Source organism: Ursus americanus, chromosome 15 (assembly GCF_024610735.1).
Source record: "Ursus americanus isolate L20-20 chromosome 15, mUrsAme1.1.p, whole genome shotgun sequence".
NCBI lineage: Eukaryota > Metazoa > Chordata > Mammalia > Carnivora > Ursidae > Ursus > Ursus americanus.
This window is the reverse complement of record NC_142141.1, coordinates 21605504-21625998: the sequence shown is the minus strand read 5'-3', so window position 1 is coordinate 21625998 and position 20495 is coordinate 21605504. Positions and strand designations below refer to the sequence as shown.

General features: G+C 42.1%; 1 protein-coding gene and 1 pseudogene across 2 annotated transcripts in view; both read left to right on the top strand.

Annotated features, from left to right (window-relative positions):
• GRIA1 (glutamate ionotropic receptor AMPA type subunit 1) overlaps positions 1-20495 on the top strand; it is a 293835-nt gene that overhangs the window by 118766 nt on the left and 154574 nt on the right. The gene's annotated exons all lie outside the window — the stretch shown is intronic.
• LOC123788518 (N6-Methyl-AMP deaminase-like) lies at positions 3378-4203 on the top strand (annotated as a pseudogene).

Below are 20495 nucleotides of genomic sequence, written 5' to 3'. Positions count from 1 at the left end.
ACCATGCCTCAGCAGGCATTTCAATTCCTGGACACCGGCTTTCCAGCAGGAGCTGTTCCACATGCATCTTTATATCCAGTAATCACGCATTTAACCAAGATGATTGACATGGCATTTTTCCCCTTCTCTGCTTCCAGCCTACTAGACTTATTTGTCTTCCATGGAAAGGCTCCCCCCAGTTTGGGTTCCTGCCAAATCAGTGAACATACACATACATGCACAAGTCAAACACACCTACACACACATGAACGTAATAGGTACTGAGTCTGTAACTCTACACTGAGCATTTAACATTTCATTTCCAGACTTTATGTCTGCACTGAAGTTTTAGTCAGCTGCTTCTTTCCTTATTTCTTACCTCCCTATCTCCCTCTTTCTTTCCTTTCCTACCTCTACTTCTTGGTTTTTTCTCTGCTTTTTCCCAGAAATCACCTTGTTGTTGTTGTTGTTGTTGTTGTTGTTGTTAGGCATCACAGAATCTTATATTCTTCAGTGTTAAAGGGGCTTGAGAGCAAATAATCCTTTCACTTTAGTTTTGGGAAGTCAGTGTGCCAGAGGGCAACCAAGTGCCATCGGTAGCTTTCCTTTGCCCTTAGGAAAACTCTTAAAACTCCACCGCATGGCTCGGACCCTGCCCACTACCTCAGCCTCCTCTTCTCCTCAGTGTCCACAGGTAACCACAAAGGCCCTTCAGTCCCTGTCTTTGGTCCTTTACACATGCCTTTCTCTCTTCCTGGATAGTCCTTCACGTATATATACCCCTTCATCACCACTTGACCTCCTGTTTATTCTTTAAGTCTCATACTAAATGGTACTCCTTAGGGGTGCCTGGGTGGCTCAGTCAGTTAATCGTCTGCCTGTGGCTCAGGTCATGATCCTGGGGCCCTGGGATCAAGCCCTGCATCCGGCTCCCTGCTCAGCGGGGAGTCTGCTTCTCCCTCTCCCTCTACCTCTCCCCCCTGCCTCGTGCACTCTCACTCTTGCTCTCTCTCAAATAAATAAATCTTCAAAAAAAAATACATGGTACTCCTTAGACCACACACCATACCCTGTTCATTTCCTTCATGGTGTTCATCATAACTTGTAACTATGTATTTATGTTAGTGTCTAGTTGTTTAATGTCCCTTCACTTAACAGAAGCAAGATCTCTAAGGACAAACACCTTGTCCCCCCCCACACGTTATTTCCTCAGAACCATATACAGTGCCTGACTTCTGAGAGTAACAACAAATATCAACAGTAAAGCAATAGCATCTAACATTGAGAAATTACTAGTTTCAGGCACACTGTTCTAAGATTTTTACAGGTATTCTATGTATATTTAATACTTATAACTATCCTATGAGGTAGATATGATTATTATCCCCATTTTGCTGATCAGAAAACTGAGTGGTCAAGTCACTCACCCATGATTATATGGCTGAAAAGTAGCAGAGCAAGTTTCTAACTCAGACATTCTGATTCCAACACCTGAAACCTCAACCAGGACATGCTGTGCCCCTATTAAGCACTCCATTAATAGTCATTGAAAGAATAAATGAAAAATATTTCAAAATTAGTTAGTTGCAAAACCAAGGTTAAAACTTAAGTTGTTTGATTGATAATCCACTCCTCTCTCTATGCAGGCCAACAGTCTCTCAGGTAGGAAGAATGCAGTAAAAGAAAGAGAAAGAGAAGCAAATTAACAAATTGGTCTGTTGTTGTCAAGGACCTGGGGTGGGAGGGAGAACCTATGATGTGGATTGTGGAGTGAAGTGAAAATCATCATTTTAGATTCAGGCAGGACCCCATAGCAGGTGGAAAAACACTAAATTGGTTGAAGAGTTCTTAAGATAAGGAATCAGGTTCTCCAGAAACATCAAGTGGAATTACAGTTATTATCACTAACAAGTCAGGTAATTCTTATGCTTTGGATGGTATTTTCCAAACCTGATTTCAAAGTTTAAGTAACCATCAATGTTATGAAAGTACTGATCAGAATTTTAGGATGAAATTTCTAGGAACGAATGTGCTTTGTTTACTCTTGTGTCCACAGCATGATGGACAGAGCCAGGCACATAGTAAGTGTGCAATAAATATTTGTTTATTGAATTAATGAAAAATGCACACAAACAAATCTGTCAGCAGGAACTTACTGAATACTGGTTATTAAGGCTGTGAAATTCAAGGCACAATGAGAAACTCAAAGAAAAGTAAGTCAGATTCCTATTCACAGAGAGGTCATAATCTAGATGGACCTAGTAACAATTATCACTATCAAGCACTACTACCATCATTGGGAATTTGCTTTGTGTAGCTGCTATGGTATATCCCTTTCTATATCATTAGGTCATTTTCATACTTGTAACAACCTTAAGTGATGGCACTACTACTACTCTCCATTTCCAGATATAGAAACTGAGAGTTAGAGATGCTAATTCCTTTCCCAAGGTCACAAAATCAGGAACTTGTGGAATCAGGATTTGAACTCAAGTCTGTTTGACCCTGGAATCAGCCATGCCAAATGTACTCATCCCATTATTTCGAGATCACCATCTATGTGTAAGAGGCATGATGAGACTAAAGAGTTTGCAAATGCTGCTTACCTAGGTCTGAGATATTTCCGTTCTTCACCCGCCACAATCCTATTTATTGTTTAGGTCCCAGATTCATTGACACTTCCCCCAGAAGACTTCTCAATCACTTACAACTGGGTTAGCTAGTCCCTCTTTTCTGCTCCCATTGGAACCCTTCCAGAGTCCTGATCATAATTCTTCTTACCCCACATTCTGATCACTTATGTTTCCTACCTATTAGTCTTTGAGTTCCTCCACGATAGCAGTTCATCTTCCCAGGATCTACACAGTGCCTGGCATATAGTGTATATCATTTAATAACAATTTATGGAATGAATGAATTTTAAATAGAAATTGCCATTATATGAATCCAAGTAATATACAGCAGCATTCAAAGGAGGAGTACATTCTTAAGCACTAAATGGAGCTTAAGGGCAAAGGACTTTGGAAAAGTCGGGGAGGACACGCAGGCAGTGCCACACAGTGCTGGAGTCGATGTAATAACCCTGGTGGATGAGTGGAGGGCCACATGTGGTCCCAGAATTAACGTCGCAGCCAGGAAACTCTTGCTGAGGATGCTGTTGTTCGTGTTGCTCCATACTGCACCTACACCGTGCTCGTGGCTCTGCAGGAGAGACTCAAGAGCAGGGGTCCATCGTGGTGGTAAAGCTGAGCCCAGAGCTACATATATGGCTAACTGTATCCAAATTGGGAAGTAAAGCAATCTGAAGGAAATTCAAAACCACAACACTTACTGATTGAAATACATTGTATTGTTTATACAAAGAATAAAAAGTTTGGGATAACTTATTTTGCTAAATCATGATGAAGAAAGAACAACAGCCAAGGAAGACAACCTTTTACTCAGAATTACCTAAATTGGAACTCCATGCCCACTTGAGTGGACTCATTGGTTCTAACACCATGAAGAAAGAAACAGCCAGAAAGCCAGGTCTTAAAATCCATGATCAGATGACTACCAATGACAAGGGAAGGAAAAGAACATTAGAAGAATGCTTCCTGATATTTCAAATTATTCATCAGCTTGCTGCTAGCCCTGAGGATATTCTGATGGTTGCGAAATATGTCATTAAAGAATTTTCAGAGGATGGTGTCAAGTACCTGGAACTAAGAGCACACCAGAAGAGAAAATGCTACAGGCCTGAGACTTTGATAGACTCTGTACTGGAGGGCATAAACTGTCCAAATAAGACAACTTAGACGTTGGTGTTAGATATTTGATAGCAATCAACAGAAGAGGTCGGCCATTTGGTAGCCAAGGAGACTGTTAAACTTGATAAGGAGTTCTGCCTTTCTACTAAGGATGTATTTCTTGGCCTTGACCTCAGTGGAAATGCTACCGCAGGACAAACAAAAGACTCTTGGAACCTCTTTTAGAAGGTAAAAAGCATGTCTGGTGTTAGCATTACATCTTTCAGAGATTCCAACCCCCCCTTAACCCCCCAAAAAACAAAAACCAACCAAACAAACAAAAAGCCCCACAAGTACTCCTGGGTTTGCTTTCTGACAGAATCTGGCGTGGGACATTTCTCAGCCCCTCTGAAGGAGGCTCCCCAGATCTGGCGGCCTTTTGAGGCAACACTCAATACCACTGGGTAAAGCTTAGGACTTCAGGTCCTCCAAATAACCCTCTGTCCCTTCTTCCCCCAGCTTCCAGGTTACAACTCATTTTTAGAGAAGTACTGTTCTAAATATGTAAATATCATTTAGTAATGAAAAAAAAATTTGAGTTGAGGGTCATGCGATTATTAAGTTTCCTAGCTCTGAAAGTTTGGACTATGTGAACCTAAGCAAGTTATTTTTCTCTCTGCATCAGCATTTTCATCTATACCTTTGAGATGACACAAATTGGAATGTTGGGAATTTGAAATGAGGTAATACATTAGGTACTCAGCAGAGGGCTCTGTTCTTTGTAAGTACTCAGATGTTTATATGGCCATGCTGCTCCTGTCTTCTAGTATTCTTCTTGTCTTCTAGCATTATCATTAGGGAAACTTGGGAGAGTAAAGCATTTCAGACAGAAGGACACTTCTGAGTAAAAGCATAGAGATACGAAGAAATTTCCTGCCCTTGGATATAAAGACGATTCCCCTGATAGGGTGAGAAATGCTGTAGATATTTAGTTCAGAAAGAAAGATTCCTCTGAGCCAAGCAATCAAATATTCAGAAAATTAGAGAGCTAGTAAAATCACACTCCATTCCTGTTTTTAAGGGTTAAATGTCCAAATGAAGAGTTCAGTGTGTTTCTAAGTCCAATGTATGTGTCTTTTCCATTAAATATACAGTGAGGGCTCTGTAAGGTGGCTGCCATTTTGTTCTCAGTAAGTAGATAAATAAGTCATTTGGTCCTCGGGAATATGGGCTGCTGACTCTTACTCTCTCGGGGAAAGAGTGGTATGTTATTAGCCATCTTCTTTTTCTGGAGTATGACATCAATTTTGGCTCTGTGTCTGGTCATCTAGTTTTTTCTAAGATTCCCTCAGTGGAAATGTGAAAAGATGGTATTTGGTCCTTGTGACTGGAATTAGGAAGAGTGGGTATGCTGGTATGCACGATCCCCTAATTGTTCTCCTTGCCTTTGCTCTTCACTGAGCCACCTCCTTTCAATCTGTAAGATCTTACAGAATTAGCCAACTAAAGAATACTTCAGAGTAGGCCATTCCCTCATCTAGCTCCTATGGTGGGTCTCCACAACCAATTAAACTTGCTTATCCTTCTCTTTATATCTATTATTTGAGTTTACCCTCCTTTCTTTCTTTTTTTTTTTTTTCCTTAAGTCCTTTTGATACACTATATGCTCCTATTACCCTAAACAGCTGGTGGCGCCACCTGCCCCCCCCCCAAAAGGTCACATGCATACTATGTCTTTGGCCGCTCCGATTTTCCTCAAGCTGTTTTCTTCCACTTAGAATGCCCACATCCTATTTTGACTATCAAAACTCTGGATATGTGTGGGGTAGGTATAGTAACAACTAGAAAATAACAGGATTATGTGGTTTCTTGTGTATTGAATTTTTTTTTCCCCAGAGATAACCTGTTTGGTTAGCAATTTGGCTTAAAATTTTGTTACTTTAGCAAGAGTGTAAGTGGATGGACTAGAAATCTCTGTGGGGCTGGGATAGAGAGTGTGATAGATGGAATCTAGGGTTTAAACTTTCTAATTAAGAGTATTACAACCTATGGAGATAGAGTGCCCTTTATCCTATGTACATCCACATTTAACCAGCTTTCAGACTTTAAACAACCTTACAATTTTGGAAGACTTTTAATATATAAATGTGGAATAAAAAGTTTTCTAAGCCAGATGAAAGAATCCATCACTCTTGCATCCTGCGGGCAAATGCATGTTGACTATAAAACTGTGTAAGTGTGAGTTGAGTAATCAGAAGGGGGGATGAAGCATGAGAGACTATGGACTCTGAGAAACAAACTGAGGGCTTCGGGTGGGGGTGGGGGAATGGGATAGACTGGGTGGTAAGGAGGGCATGTATTGCATGGTGCACTGGGTGTTATACACAACTAATGAATCATAGAACTTTACATCAAAAACCAGGGATGTACTGTATGGTGACTAACATATAAAAAAATATTATTATAAAAAAAAAGTGTGAGTTGAGTGATTTCACGGTCATGGTCATTGGACTTGTTAACAACAGATATCAGATGAGAAAAGCAGCAGGTGAGTGTGGAGTGAGCAGTGACTGCTGACAAAGGGAACAGTGACAGCCGACAAGGAGGGAGGACCCAGTGGAGACTACATATTTGCCAAGTATGAAGCTGTGTGGACACCAAAACAAAAACAAAACACCCTAGTACCTCAGGAGTCCATAAGTTGTCATATACACCAATGCTTACAATTATTAACCAGCAACCAGTTATCCTATGCCTACTATGTGCCAGATCCCATTCCAGAAAATCCAAGGGAATTTTTTTAAAAGTATAAAATACAGCACTTAGGGGCGCCTGGGTGGCACAGCGGTTAGGCGCCTGCCTTCGGCTCAGGGTGTGATCCCGGCGTTCTGGGATCGAGCCCCACATCAGGCTCCTCCGCTATGAGCCTGCTTCTTCCTCTCCCACTCCCCCTGCTTGTGTTCCCTCTCTCGCTGGCTGTCTCTGTCTCTGTCGAATAAATAAATAAAATCTTTAAAAATAAAATAAAATACAGCACTTAGCTCTGAAAATACTTATCATGTGCAATACTACCACATCAGCCAAGGTGATGTTCTGTATATGAATCTCTTTTTACAAAAACAGGGGCATGTGTAGAACCTAGTAGGAAGTTTTTTTTCTTCAAAACATTTAAAATTATTTAGTCACTCACAAGATAAATGTGTTTACTACTTTCTCCAAGATACCATTTCCTGACAATGCTAGTAATAGAGACATTTCAGAATAATGACCTCATAAAGTTCACACAGCCATCTCTCTGTGCAGACTTAGAAAACACACAGTCATGACCTCACTCAGGCCAGAGGCAGGTCTTAACAGCTTGATAGGACTATGGTCAGAAATGCACTTTGGTTAAAGTGTTTTCCCTCCTAACTGTTAACTTATTTAATGAAAGGGAATATCTCATTAAAGGTACATATTTTTCCTGAGATTCTGCAGGGATGAGACCATGGCCCCTATGGGACATTAGACAAAAAGAGTTGGATCTTGAGCTAGATCAGGAACCCCCAAATTCATCCTTGTACTTAAGTCATTTGAACTCTTTGGTTATTTTATTCCGTCAAGCCAGTCATTTAGAGTTGAGGAAGATCTTACTTATTCCAAAAGGCTGATTTAGGGTATTTTCCCTGGGGAAGGACATCCTCTATAAGCAGGCAGTGACAAAGCCGCTGGTACTGTGGGGAGAGATGGATTACTGCCCATATAATATGGAATGTATTGGTGAGGGTAATCATAATGGGAGCCTTATAAAAGCAGCAGGCAGAATGAGGGCCAACCATTCATTTAAAATGGAAAGGGAATGTGTATGTTTATCCTACTGTCCACCAAATTTATTGTAGGAGAAATATAATGAAACAGAAGACAATGAAGAGTAGGAAATGCTATAACTCCTAGGCCTTCTGACCTCTTAAAATCTGAGCCAGGCTAGGAAAAATATGGTGAGAATACTGAATTTGGAGTCAAGAAATGTAAGTTCAGGTATTGGTTCTTTTGTTACACCCTCACTGTTTGACCTTGAGGACACCATTTCCCCCTCCCAGAGCATCCTCTTCTTGCCTATGAGGGAAGGGATTAGATGAAGCCTTTATGGGTGTTTTTACTCCTGGCATTCTAGGGTTCATTAACGGCTAAAACAAGGATCTTGTTTTTTAATGTGTAATCCACAATGAAGTATATACAGTGAAGTGACCTATAAATTCTGCTTAACTTTAAATGTGAATTAGATGCAAATACACAATGAAAAATTAGGGTGAAAGTCATTACTCTGTGTAGATTAGGAGGTATAATATGATTCCTTTGCAGTGGGAAGAATTAATTATACAGGCTAAGCATTGAAAAATGTTGGGAGAACCAGACACTACCAAGTCTGGGCTTTCTTCCTCTTTGGTGAGATTTTTCTTTTCTATTTTTGTACCCATGGTTAAGGGACGAATGTCTGTGGGATTCTTCACGGGGCTATGGCATAAGCACTTATAGGAATATCAGATCATGTGAGCATAGTCGTAAGTAATGATACCGTCTATAGATTTATATGATCCAGAGGACCTGAGTGTGTATGGTCTCTGGTCAACCAGGCATATAACCTACCTGTCCTGAGAGAAAGGAAAATTTAGCCAGTTGTTACATATGAACTTGAGTTGAGAAAATGGTTCAGGAGCCAGGGAATTTGTGTTTACTGGGTGCCACAGCCAGTGTTAGCACTTGACAGATTGTCTTTCATTTAATCCATAGACTAGAAGCTCCCTTTCAGAATACAGCTTTTAGACATTATTTGCTTTCCTGATTCCTATGAGTAAAATGGGGAAATTGAATCTTGGAGGGGTTAAGTAAGGTCTGACAGCCAGTAAATAGTATAAGCTGAGAATGAAAACTTCTCTGACTCCAAGGCCAATTCCCTTCCACAGTACCACATTGCCTTCTGGAAGTTCTGCTTCCCACTTTACTTCTGCCTTTATTTGGCTCTGGTACCTAAAACAAAGTGCTTAAGTTCTTGAATCTCAGTTTTTCATCTGTTAAAAAATCATAAAAACCAACCAACCAAAATTGGATATATGGCCTTTGCTCTTCTTCCATGGCTTGTGGATGATCTCTACAGGGCCACAGTTCATTCACTGGGAATGGTTCCTCTTGCAGTCATGAAACATGGTGGCCGTGGACTTAATAGGTCCATGTACAACCTGAAGCTATATGTAAATTGTATTGTATTTACACATCTGCATTGTATTAGAAGAGTTCAAAGCTTTCCTGAGGCTGTCAATGAAATCTGTATCCCCAAATGTCTAAGAACCTTCTGATGAGTATGTCTCCTGATGATGTCTTCTAACTCAAAGCATCTGTAGCAATTGGAAATAAATTAAGGTTTAGTACATGAAGGGAGCTCAAAGGCAGAACTGACACTTGCATCAGAGACTATGTGGTATCATGGAAAAGGGACCTGGCAAAGAATTGAGGATTCTGGGTCCTGGTTTACTCTGCCTTGTCATTCAAAGACAGATGCTAATTTCTGCCTGCCTCTTCACTAAAGCAGTTATTATAAGAATCAAATGTGATAATATGGATGAAAACACTCTGAAAAAAATATAAAGTATCTTGCAAACTTATGATATTAACTGTGAGATATTAAAGTATCAAGTCATTTCGCTAGTTGTCAACTGAGAAAGGGGGAAAATTGCAGGCTCCATCAGCAAAATTTAGAAACCCTGCTTTTTCATCTTTCAGCAGGGTCCTGCAGCTGATACTTATGTGTAAATTTCCTTGACTTTAATGAGAATTGGTTGCAAATACAGCTTGCAGGATTCAAATGGAGATCATTGCCATTCTTGGAGCAGACAAATAGAACTTAAAGTTTCTTCTCTAGGCAAGAGTGTTCCTCTTTTATCTCCTTTCTTCCATTAGTCAGTGATTCTCAAAGGATGGTCCAAGACCAGCAGCAAAAGCATCATCAGGGAACATGATAGAACTGCAGATTCTCAAGCCATACCACTATGTTAGGTTTTATGGGACTGGAGACAAAGACATGGCCCTGTTTCAAGGAATGCAACTCTCTCAAGGTGCAGAAAGTATAGATACCTTTGGTACCCTTGGCAGCTGAAGAGCAACTGGATCTAAAATTAAACCATTCATATGTAAAAGCTAGCTCCATGCTAAGGGGTCTTCCCTGAGCCTCACAGTTATGGAACATAGCAATAAATACGGAAAGAGCTAATGTCTGTTGAGCATTTGTCATATTAGCACTCTTTTAAGTGATTTTTTATACGTTAATGGTACCGCCTATTTTTCGCTGTTTACTGTATCAGGACTTTGATAGGCTCTGAAAATACAACTGTGAAATGTAACCATCCTTGAGTAGCTCACTCACCAATGGGGGTTATTAGAAGGAAGGGGTGCATCACTGTCCCGGCGAGAAGGACCATGGAAGAGTAAGTTCAGGGTGTTTTCTGAGACCTAGTGAGGCAGCTACCCTCAGCTTTATGTGAGTAGAGGTTTCTCAGAGGAGGAAATGCCTAAATTTAGGCCTCTGAAGAATGGGAAGAACAGTGACTTGACAATGGACAAAACTGAGATTTAGGGCACTTGGACACCTGTCCTCTGAGTCACATAGCAAGTAAGTGTTAAGTGTTGGGACTTGAATTCAGGTCAGTCCAGTTCCAAAGCCCTTGCTTTTAACCATTAAGCCTAGGCCAGAAAATAGGTTTTATCAGGCCTGTCAATTCTGATAAATTGGTAGTGACTTCCAAGCATGCTGATGATGAGGACTCTGAGGCCTTGACTGGGCTAAACTGGAAGGAATGCCATGATCAATTAGTGATGTCTGCCTTGGGTGCGGAAGAGGGGAGTATGCGTGTCATGCATTTGCTGACCCTACACTGCAGAGTACTGCCTCCAGGACTTAGCACAAAGAGAGACAGACCTGCAGAGCTGGTTCTTATTCATGTCACATTGTCTCTGACTTCAAGGAACTTATAGCTCAACAGCATCAGCGGGGGCTTATTATATGTTACTAGGAGGTACTAAGTGACAGCTCAGGATGTTACGAGCTGATGGAACATTCAGTGAGAAAGAGAAGAAAGCTTTTCTTTCTTTCTTTTTTTTTTTTATGTGAAGACACTGATTAAGAGTGAAAAACAAACAGCAATAAAGAGCAATCTATCTTATTAATCCACTAACCTTCAAAATTTGTAGGCCAATTCTGTTTTCATTCTTTACCACTGTTACTTCTATCAACATGGAAGGTGTTGATATAACAGAGAATGGCATGGTTTGCAAGTAATGGGATCCATATTGTCAAGTCAGCTCCCTTGTGCCCAGGGAAAACTTAAATTTAGAAATGCCACCCAAAAAATATGCATTCAGCATACCTAATGGCTCATCTTTGGAGCAGTATGGAAGTTGACACCAATCAGAGATTGAGAAGGTGGCTCTTTAAGGCAAAGATTATAATAATTAGTGCCGGTTCACTTCACACATGGTTTATGGTGTTGGTAAGATGGTGCATAAGCTCTTTGAAGGCTAATCCCATACTGTTTCCCTAGTATATTTGTTAAGCCAGCATATGGATTGAAATAACAACAACAACAACAACTGGTTGTAATAATCTAAAGGAAACAAATGGGTACCATCAAGTCAGTCAATAGTTGGAAATGACTTCCAGATCAATTTCCTTTGCAAAAAGTCTTTTTCACTTCTCCTGAGTGCACCTTCACAATTTAACTGTTACAAGCACTTTTATCCTTGACATTAAAAATGTTTTAAAAATGACTCATGTATTGGATATAGAGACCAAAAAGAGAAGATGACCTCTCCCCAAATCCTCTGGTCAGAACTGTTTGCCATCCGGGCATTTCTCCCCAGGAAGGCTGTGTGAACAATTATCTCTCACTAACCGTGACTTGGCAAGCCAATGTGCCCCCATTTTCAGAGGCTTACTTGGTGGTTACGGGCAGCCTTGGTTGTCATCATCTGAACAAGGTGGAAGTGAGGATGTAAACCTCAGCAGTCCCCCACTCTAGGGCTGTGCCTGCTTATTGTGCTTTCTGGTCATCAGAAACTAGCTTTTCCCTGGCCACCCCCTCCCTCAAAGCATTTACATCAGAGATGATGGGGAAGCTCACCATCTTAAAGCCTATTTACCTTATCTTACGTTGGAAGACAAGATGTCACAGTACCAGAAATCAAAACATTTCTCTGGTCAAGTCAAGTTGACCAGTACAGAATTATTTCTGATTCATTTTATATTTTAAACATTACCTGAAGCCTCAACAAGGAGAAACATGGCAATAGTCTGTGGAGAAGAGGCTCTGGGGTGCAGGCTGATAAGAACTTCACCTTTTCTCATTCCTACCAGATTAGATAATCATGAGGAGAACTATGAAAAACAGGGACCACCTATCTTAGTCTCCTCTCTGTACAGATCTCAGCAAGAAGAAGGTGTTCTGGAGTCCAAAGTCAGAGGACATCAGTTTAGACTCCATGTTAAATGGAAAGAGAAGAACCATTTAAAGATTTGCATTTTAATATATTCAGGATCCGGAAGCTTCTCCTGTGCAGGGCTTCTGATCCATTCATGCAATGGAGAACTACCAAGTTAGTTCAGGGAAACTACCTTATTGGCTATGCAATTTATTCATGTTCTTCCCCCCCTGGTAGGCTTCTGGGTATGCATCCCTAATGCATCTCTATTCTGTGAGCAGTACTGATGCTGAAGCTTAGCTGTGTGCTGTCATTTGTCCCATCCTTTTCTCTTTATTTCTGGTACGTGGGCTATTTTCTCCTCCATTCCATGGAGAGAGACACAGCCCAGCGCTTTGCGTGGAGCCCAGGGCTGCTGGTAGGGTAAGATCTGGCTTCCATGTCTATATTTGGCACTAACATGTGTGACTTTGGACAAGTATCTTTCCCTGTGCCAGCAGCCCAGGATTGACTGATCCCTAAGGAGCCCTTCCAGCCCTAACATTCTAGGACTTAGTGGGAACTGGAATTCTGGGTTTGACTGAGTTCAGTGTAACCAATATTTGCCAACTGCCTTCCTCTTTGGCAGTGAGCACCATGCCGGGCACTGCAGGAAAAGTACTTCTATCAGAAAGCTCTCTCTGATACCACAGCACTGACAGGCGAGCAGGGAGTAGGATGAGAAAAGCAAGCTTATAGATATCTCCAGTGCACAGCAGAACACACTGTGTGCTGTGAGCAAAGTACAGATGATTACAGGGTCTGAAAGAGGCAGGAATTACATCTGTTTACAAAAAGTCAGAATAACACTTCATGGCATTTCAGATGAGCCTTGGCAGAGAGAATTCAAACAGGAAGCAGTGTAGTTTCCATAGCAACATTTACTGAGCAGGTATTTTGTGCCAGTCACTGTTCTGAGCACTTTGCACATAAAAGCTCGTTGACTTCCCTCATTGTTTTAACACAGAAACTATGATTATTCCCACTCTGCATATGGAGAAACTGAGGCATAGACTGTCTAAATAACAGGCTTAGACTCACACCATGAGCCAATAGCAAGTGACAAGTGCCAGGATTCAAACCCAGGTGATCTCGTGCTTATGTCCAGTAAGCTCAGTCTCCAGTACAAAGGCTCCACCGACACTCACATATGGGAAGTCTCCGAACCTGGAGACTGGAGAATGAAGAAGGCCCGACTGCAAAGGTGAGCTTTGTGACCCAGAGCAAGTCCTCTTGTGCCTCCAAACTGCCAGTTTCTTATCAGTGACATGGCAGTGATAAGTACTTGCCTCGTTGAGTTATGATTATTCAGCAAAACAGCAGGACTAAAAATACTTTTTTAAATGATACAGAGTCCTATATAATTTTAAAAAATAGAGGAAAGCAGAAAGAGCAATGGGAACAAAAGTTCAGAGGCGGTAGAGTGCGAGGCATATTTGGGTTACATATTCAGGGCAGAGTGCTTGTCGGCTGTGCTCTGTGAGTCAGTGCACCTGATAGGTCAGGTTAGGGTCTCTTCCCCGTGGTTGCACCTTGAGTGATTTCCACCCAGAGTCATGCTTTAGCTCATCTCTGGTAGCTACTCTAGGCCTTGACTCTGCTGTCTCAGTGTGAAGAATGACAAATCCAGCTCATTTTCCTTGTGTTTTGTATCGCTGACACTCACTCTAGAATGCCAGTGTGATTCTCATCAGCAAGAGTTCAATGGCAGCATTTGAACAGGAGGACTGGACCCCTAACCCGCAGTACTAATATAGACGTTGGCATGTCACTTTTAGCAGCAGTAGCCTACTAGGAGTGGCAGTAAAGGACGGTTAGAGTGGAGTGGAAACTTGTCTGCATAGAGAAATAGACTCATCCCGGCAATGTCTGTGCAGCAAGACGCGTTACCGTCATCTCAATCCGGGGCAAAGCAACATCTTTAGATGCTGCCCAGGTTACCATGGGGACTGATGGGGAAGGTGGAAGGGGCACTCAGTGGGTAAATCCAAGAAAAGGGGAGCAGCTCAAGGGATACCCAGTAGGAGATACACTGGGCTGGGCTTGGAAGAGTGCCAGCTGGCTTGATTTTTGGCTGATTTACCCTGGAAATGTCACTTCACCTCCCCGAGCTTCTGTTTTCTATAAAGTGGCACAATTGGTAAAGATGCTCTCTAAAATACCTTGGATTCTAAAAAGCCTAAAAACGTGCAAGTTATTTTTAAGCAAAAACTTAACTACAGCTATTCTTAGGCTCCCAACTAGAAGCTACATGTGATTTTTCATTTCCTATGAACTGCAGAGGTAAGGTTTTCAGTTGCCTGTTGCTCTTATCTCTCTAGTGGCCACATGATGTTGTTTACAAAACAACAGCAGCAACATCGCAACAATAGCGTGAACTGTGTGCTAAGAACACATTTTAAATGCATTTAATTCTGAAAAGAGCACCATTAGGTGGGTACTATTATTATTTTTGCAATACAAATGAGGAAGCTAAGATTCCAGAGTTACTCATTAACTTGCCCAAAGGACAGATTGGGGAATTGAACCTAGTTTGTCCACTGTCAAACCCTGTGCTCTTAACCACTCGGATATCCAGCCAGGAGTGAACATAGTCAGGTGACCCTAAGTATTCCAAGTGGCCCTTAAAGTCTCTCTCCCATGAAAAATGATCTCTAAAGATTTCTGTATAGGAATCAGAGACTTTATTCCCCAGGAAGGAAGAAGGAAGTGACTAACTCCAGAGTAAGAGAACAGGATAAGCAATCTTTTCCCCAAAGTGAACTCTTATGATGCCAAAGAGCACAGGCCTGCGTTGGAAGAAAGAGGGCCACAGGGACAAGAATGGCATGGGAGAAGGGCAGTGGCCTCACCTGCTCAGTTGTCTGAAAGTTGTTCTACACCGGCGTTCCCAACCCTGCCTGGCATTGCTCTGTGGCCCCGACCATGGAAAAGGCACAAGGAAAAGTACACTGGAGGGGGTTCACAGTTGATAAAGCAGACAGGATGGAGAAACCATCTGGGTGTTCCAGCCTCACCTAGAAAGCATCTGTTCCCAAAGCACTATTAAGTGCCAGGTCTCCAGAGAGATTGCTAAGACACAGCTCCTTCCTTAACGGAAGGGCTCATTGTAAAAGACAAGAGGCAGATCCAGGCACGGTTGGCATTAATGCAAGACACTAAGTGCCAAAATGAGAGTCTGAACAACTTGCTTGGTGTATAAAGAGAGGACCAGACACAATTAACTCCAGCACAGTGCAGAAAAGTGCTAAGTGCACTAATGGAAACGTGAGCTAAGAGCCCAGGGAGGGGTGGATTGACCCCGGTGGGGGTTCTCACAGAAGCAGTGGTATTTCAGTGGGATCTTGAAGGACTGGAATGAGTGGAGAGGGCGAGTTGAAATTCTCATCATCACAGGGAAATAGGTGTAAGGAGGCATGTCAGTCTGTCTGTTTGCTTTTCTGAAGGGAGGATGGCTACAAGCATGGAGTTGAAGTGCACAGTGATCCAGTTGTGATTCCCAGATCGGCCATGTCCACGTGACCTTGAACCCTTGTATCTATATCTGTAAATAGAGATGCTAATGCCTTCTTCATGAGATTGTTGTGGGCAATAAAGAAATTAATGCATATGTTTAGTAATGCCAATGTTTAGTAAATGCTCAATAAAGGATAGCTTTTACTCTGTGTTATTGCTGCAGTGAACATTATCTGGCTCCTCTGGGTGACATCTGAGGCTAAGCAGCCACTATTGGATAGTTGACAACTTAAAAATGAACTAAATGCACCTACATATTCATTTGCCTTTGCATTTTCCCTCTCCCCAGATCCTTCCATAGCCAGTACCTCTGCCTACTCCTGAATCAGAGTTTTGCTTTTTTGTTTTGTGTTGTTCTGGTTTTCTTGTCCATACAGTAGACCAAATTATTGGGTTTTGTGTTCTAGCTTCTTCTTCATGCAGTACAGTTCTGCACTGGATGGGGCACTCTTTGTAGTATTTTCAGATCCAGGAACCAACGCACAAGACTACTACCATGGTCCGCTTCTTGAACGGAGCCCTTGCCCAGTCAGCTGCCCAGCCTTGCTTGGGCTCATGTTCATCACCTTGCAGCTGAGAATAATCAGAGAACATTGGAATCATAGAGAACTGCCACCCAATCTTTTGGTTTACCAATGAGGACCTTGAGGCCCTGAGATGGGAAGAGGCTGGTCAAGTTTCTACAGAGAGACAGGCAGGGTAGGCCGGTACAGTAGACACCAAGCTGGGGACTCACAGGCCAATGTACCCTGAACGGCTGCCCATGACCTTTCACTCTGTAGACTTAGCCCCTGAGGAGGCCAAAGATACAATTCCTTCCCTCCCTAGTCCTCCCTCCATGTCCCTCCTGGCTTTGGGTGAAGCTGGAAGCAGCAGCTCTTCTAGAAGTCCATGTTGTACACACAGCTTCTCCTCCCACAAAGCATCCTCAGGATGTCGTCCCGGCACTGCATACTGACTTGGGGCCTTCACAGCTTGGAGCCCAGCTGACAGCCAGTGAGGTGCAAAGATGGAAAACACTTTAAACTGCCTCAGCATTGAAGAAGTGAGGAGGCAGGTAAGTAATGTCTATGATGACCAACTCTGTAGAGAGTTGATAAAAATGAGGAGACTCTAAGGCCTTCCTTTTCCTGCTCTTCTGAGACCAAGGATGTAAGTACCTTTAATCTTACGTAACAGCTCTGGCTGTTTGGTGCTGGTGACTAGGTCAAGGAGGACTGAAGCCTCACCTGGGCTCCATCGGATACGATGCTAGGAAATGGAGGCACAGGATCCTATGGGATACACTATGGGGAAAATAAGAACCAAGGCCTCTGCTTTTAGAGGGACATTCTAGTGTGATGAGGGAGACAGATTCATGAACCACTAGTAAAAATTGTACAAGAGAAAAAGAAAATTCTACAGAAGTACAACGTGTTCTGTACATTCAGAAGAAAGGGCAGTTCTTTCTCAAGAGGGAGAACAGGGCAGACAGCTGAGATTGAGCCAGGACTCTATGCTCAGCAGGGAGTCTGCTTGAGATTCTCTGTCTCCCTCTCCCTCTGTTCCTGCTCCTGTTCATGCACACATTCTCTCTGTCTCTCTTTCTCTCTCAAATAAATAAATACATCTTTTAAAAAAACGTTTACATCCTTGGTCTCAGGAGAGCAGGAGAAGGAAGGCCTTAGAGTGCCCCATTTTTATCTACAGTGTCGATCATCACAAACATTTCCTACCTGCCTTCTTATTTTCCCCAAAATGTATCACATATGATATGCTGAATCAATCAATAAGTTAATTACTCAGTGAATGTCATGGTGTTAGATATGTTAAAAGGTGATTCAGCATAATAGTAAGAACTCACACTGTGGAGTCAGACATACATTAGGTTTGAATTCTAGCTCTCCCATTACTGGTCCTATGATGTCCACTGACATGTGCCTCAGTCCTTCTTTTATAAAATAATGATAATCATAATTATAGTAGTGCATACACTCTAGGGCTGCTATAGAGCTTAAAAGATTTAATGAATATAAAATATAGTCTATTTCCTAGCATCAAAGTGCTCAATATATGCAAGCAGCTATCAGTAATACTAGAAATCATCATCATCATCATCATCATCATCATCATCATCTGTTGCCATTGTCATTATGCTGGTGACCAGAATCCCCAAATCCTAAATCAGCCCCTCTCTTCCCTTAGATATAAGAGGCAGATATATAGCTGAAAGACCCATGGAAGCTTCTTTCCTCAAAGCACTCACCAGATCTCAGCTCTCTGGATCTCAGCACTATGGGGACCAGAAGAGACCAACCAAAGGCAGTGGGTGGCTGGGGAGGATTTTGCTCCATATTTCAAATTAGGCAGATAGAAGCTTTCTACCTCAGATCTACAGAGAAGAGGCCCCTCCTACCCATACACAAAGCAATTTCATGCCTCACAGCTCCCCAAAGACACAAACCCAGCAGAGATTTCATAGCTCTAGCACCACAGACCATAACTGACCTTGCCACATGCACACCTGTCTTGGAGGAGGGAGGCATCCTCCCAGGTAGGAGGGCAGGTGGCGCTGTGGCGGTGGTGGTGGCTGTATGACATGTGTGGGTGTGAGGGAGATTGACAATGTAATGCTCTAAGGTATGTGTAGAATGTATGGAGGAAACCAGAACTTGAAATATAGAAATGGTTATCGGTAATGTGATTAGTGGGAACAGAACTGGATCTGCAAATGACCATGCTTGTATAATCCATGCCTGTCCTCTTACAGTTGAGGAAACCAAAGTCCTCACTTGAGGAAGAGAGTCTATTCACTTGTTGATTCATCTCCTTGGCACTGGTCATACTTCTCAATGCTATGCACCAGCTCAGCATGCTTATTAGAAAGGGAGAAAGAGGTCCTGTTCTCAAAGCTTATAGCCTTAATTTAAGAGGAACAGATCATTAACAAGCCAACAATGACCTAGATGCAGTGAAATCTCTCATAACCAACCTCCATTCAGCCATCTCTTTAGATTAACCTGTGTTCCCCATTCTCTCTGTAAACACCCCAACTGACACTCCTGGGGAGCTCGAGGCCCCTGGTCAGTAGCCTCTTCCCTGATCAGCCCGTGTATTTCTGTTCACATCAACTTTGTTGGAAATGTCCAGGGAATCAATTCTATTGTTTCCAAACCTATTTATACCTGTGTTTTTATTATATTTAGGCAATGTAACTAAAAATTATGTAAGCTAGTGAAATACGAGTGCAAAACAAAGTTGTTTTCTTTCTTTGGAAACTAAGTTACATACTTTTGAAAGTCACAAAGATGAATCACCAAAAACATTGTGATATTAGGTGTAGGCGAGACAACTATAAAAAAATTGGGGGGAGGGGCGCCTGAGTAGCGCAGTCGTTAAAGCGTCTGCCTTCGGCTCAGGGCGTGATCCTGGCGATCCGGGATCGAGTCCCACATCAGGCTCCTCCGCTGGGAGCCTGCTTCTTCCTCTCCCACTCCACCTGCTGTGTTCCCTCTCTTGCTGGCTGTCTCTCTGTCACATAAATAAATAAAAAATCTTTAAAAAAAAAAAAAATTGGGGGGAAAACAAAAAAAATTCTGTACTTAAATTTATTTTGTAAATGTCTTCAAGTTCCCACTATATCAAAAGATTGATAAATACCTGTGCACTTAAGTGTTTTAAACTAAAAGAAAATGCCTGCTATGAATCATTTTTTGTGATTCTCCTTTTTAACCATCTTTCTCAAATAATCTAATTGCAGTCCCCATTGCATCAGATAAAGGGGCTTCTACGGTAATTACAACTTGAGTAAAGTGCTGTGAAGGGGACAAACCAATGCTGTGACAGAGAACAGTGGGTAACCTACTTAGGGCAGTCCTTGAAAGATGGAAAGAAACCAGCCAAGCAGAGTAGAAGATGAGTCCTACGTAGAGGGTGCAGCATTGGGTAGGCCGTGGTACGTCCAAGGAGCGGAAGCAATCGATGAGGGACAGGGAAATGATGAATGAAGTTGTTCAGGTCAGCAGGACCCAGACAATACAGACCCTTAGAGGTCATGCAAAGGAGCTTAGACTTTATTCAAAGCATGATGAGAAACCTTGGAGGGGGCTAGAGCCATGGCATTAGGACAGGATCCCGATTTCTGTTTTCAAAAGAATATTCTGGCTGCTTTGCGAAGAATGGATGAGGATGGGGGGGAAAGTGGGCAAAGTGGGGGCCAGGATAAAGGAAATGATACAGTGTAATGAGTGTGAATCATGAATGGTGACAGAGACGCAGGCCAAGGTGGTAGTGGGGATAGAAAGTGGGGGAGGTAGATACATGTGTGACATCTCTGGAGGGACTTTTATCCATGTTTTCTTTAGTCAGCCAATCATTGTGACCAAGCTCACAGCCAACTTTTGAGAGGCATTTGTGATCTGATGGGAAAAACACTCTACCTGCACTCATGCAACATGATTTTCTCTTTCTAGTTTGATTTTTATTGACTGTGCTACACAAAGCAAGCCTCTTAACCCTTGGAAGTGCATGTGGATAAAGGGAATAATAATATCCTGTCTGGTCTATCTCTTATTTGGTGGTGTGATTAGAATAAAAGAATGGCTTACGTGTTTACTACACTTTCTAGTGAGTTTAGAACTTTGGTAAACTCAAAGCAGACAAGCAGGTACTATTGCCCTCCCTTCACAGGAGAGCAAACCAGCAGTACTGAGTATCTACTGTATCAAGACCGGGGCTAGGCCTTGAGAATTTATTTTATTTTATTTTATTTTTTAAATATTTTTTATTATGTTATGTTAGTCACCA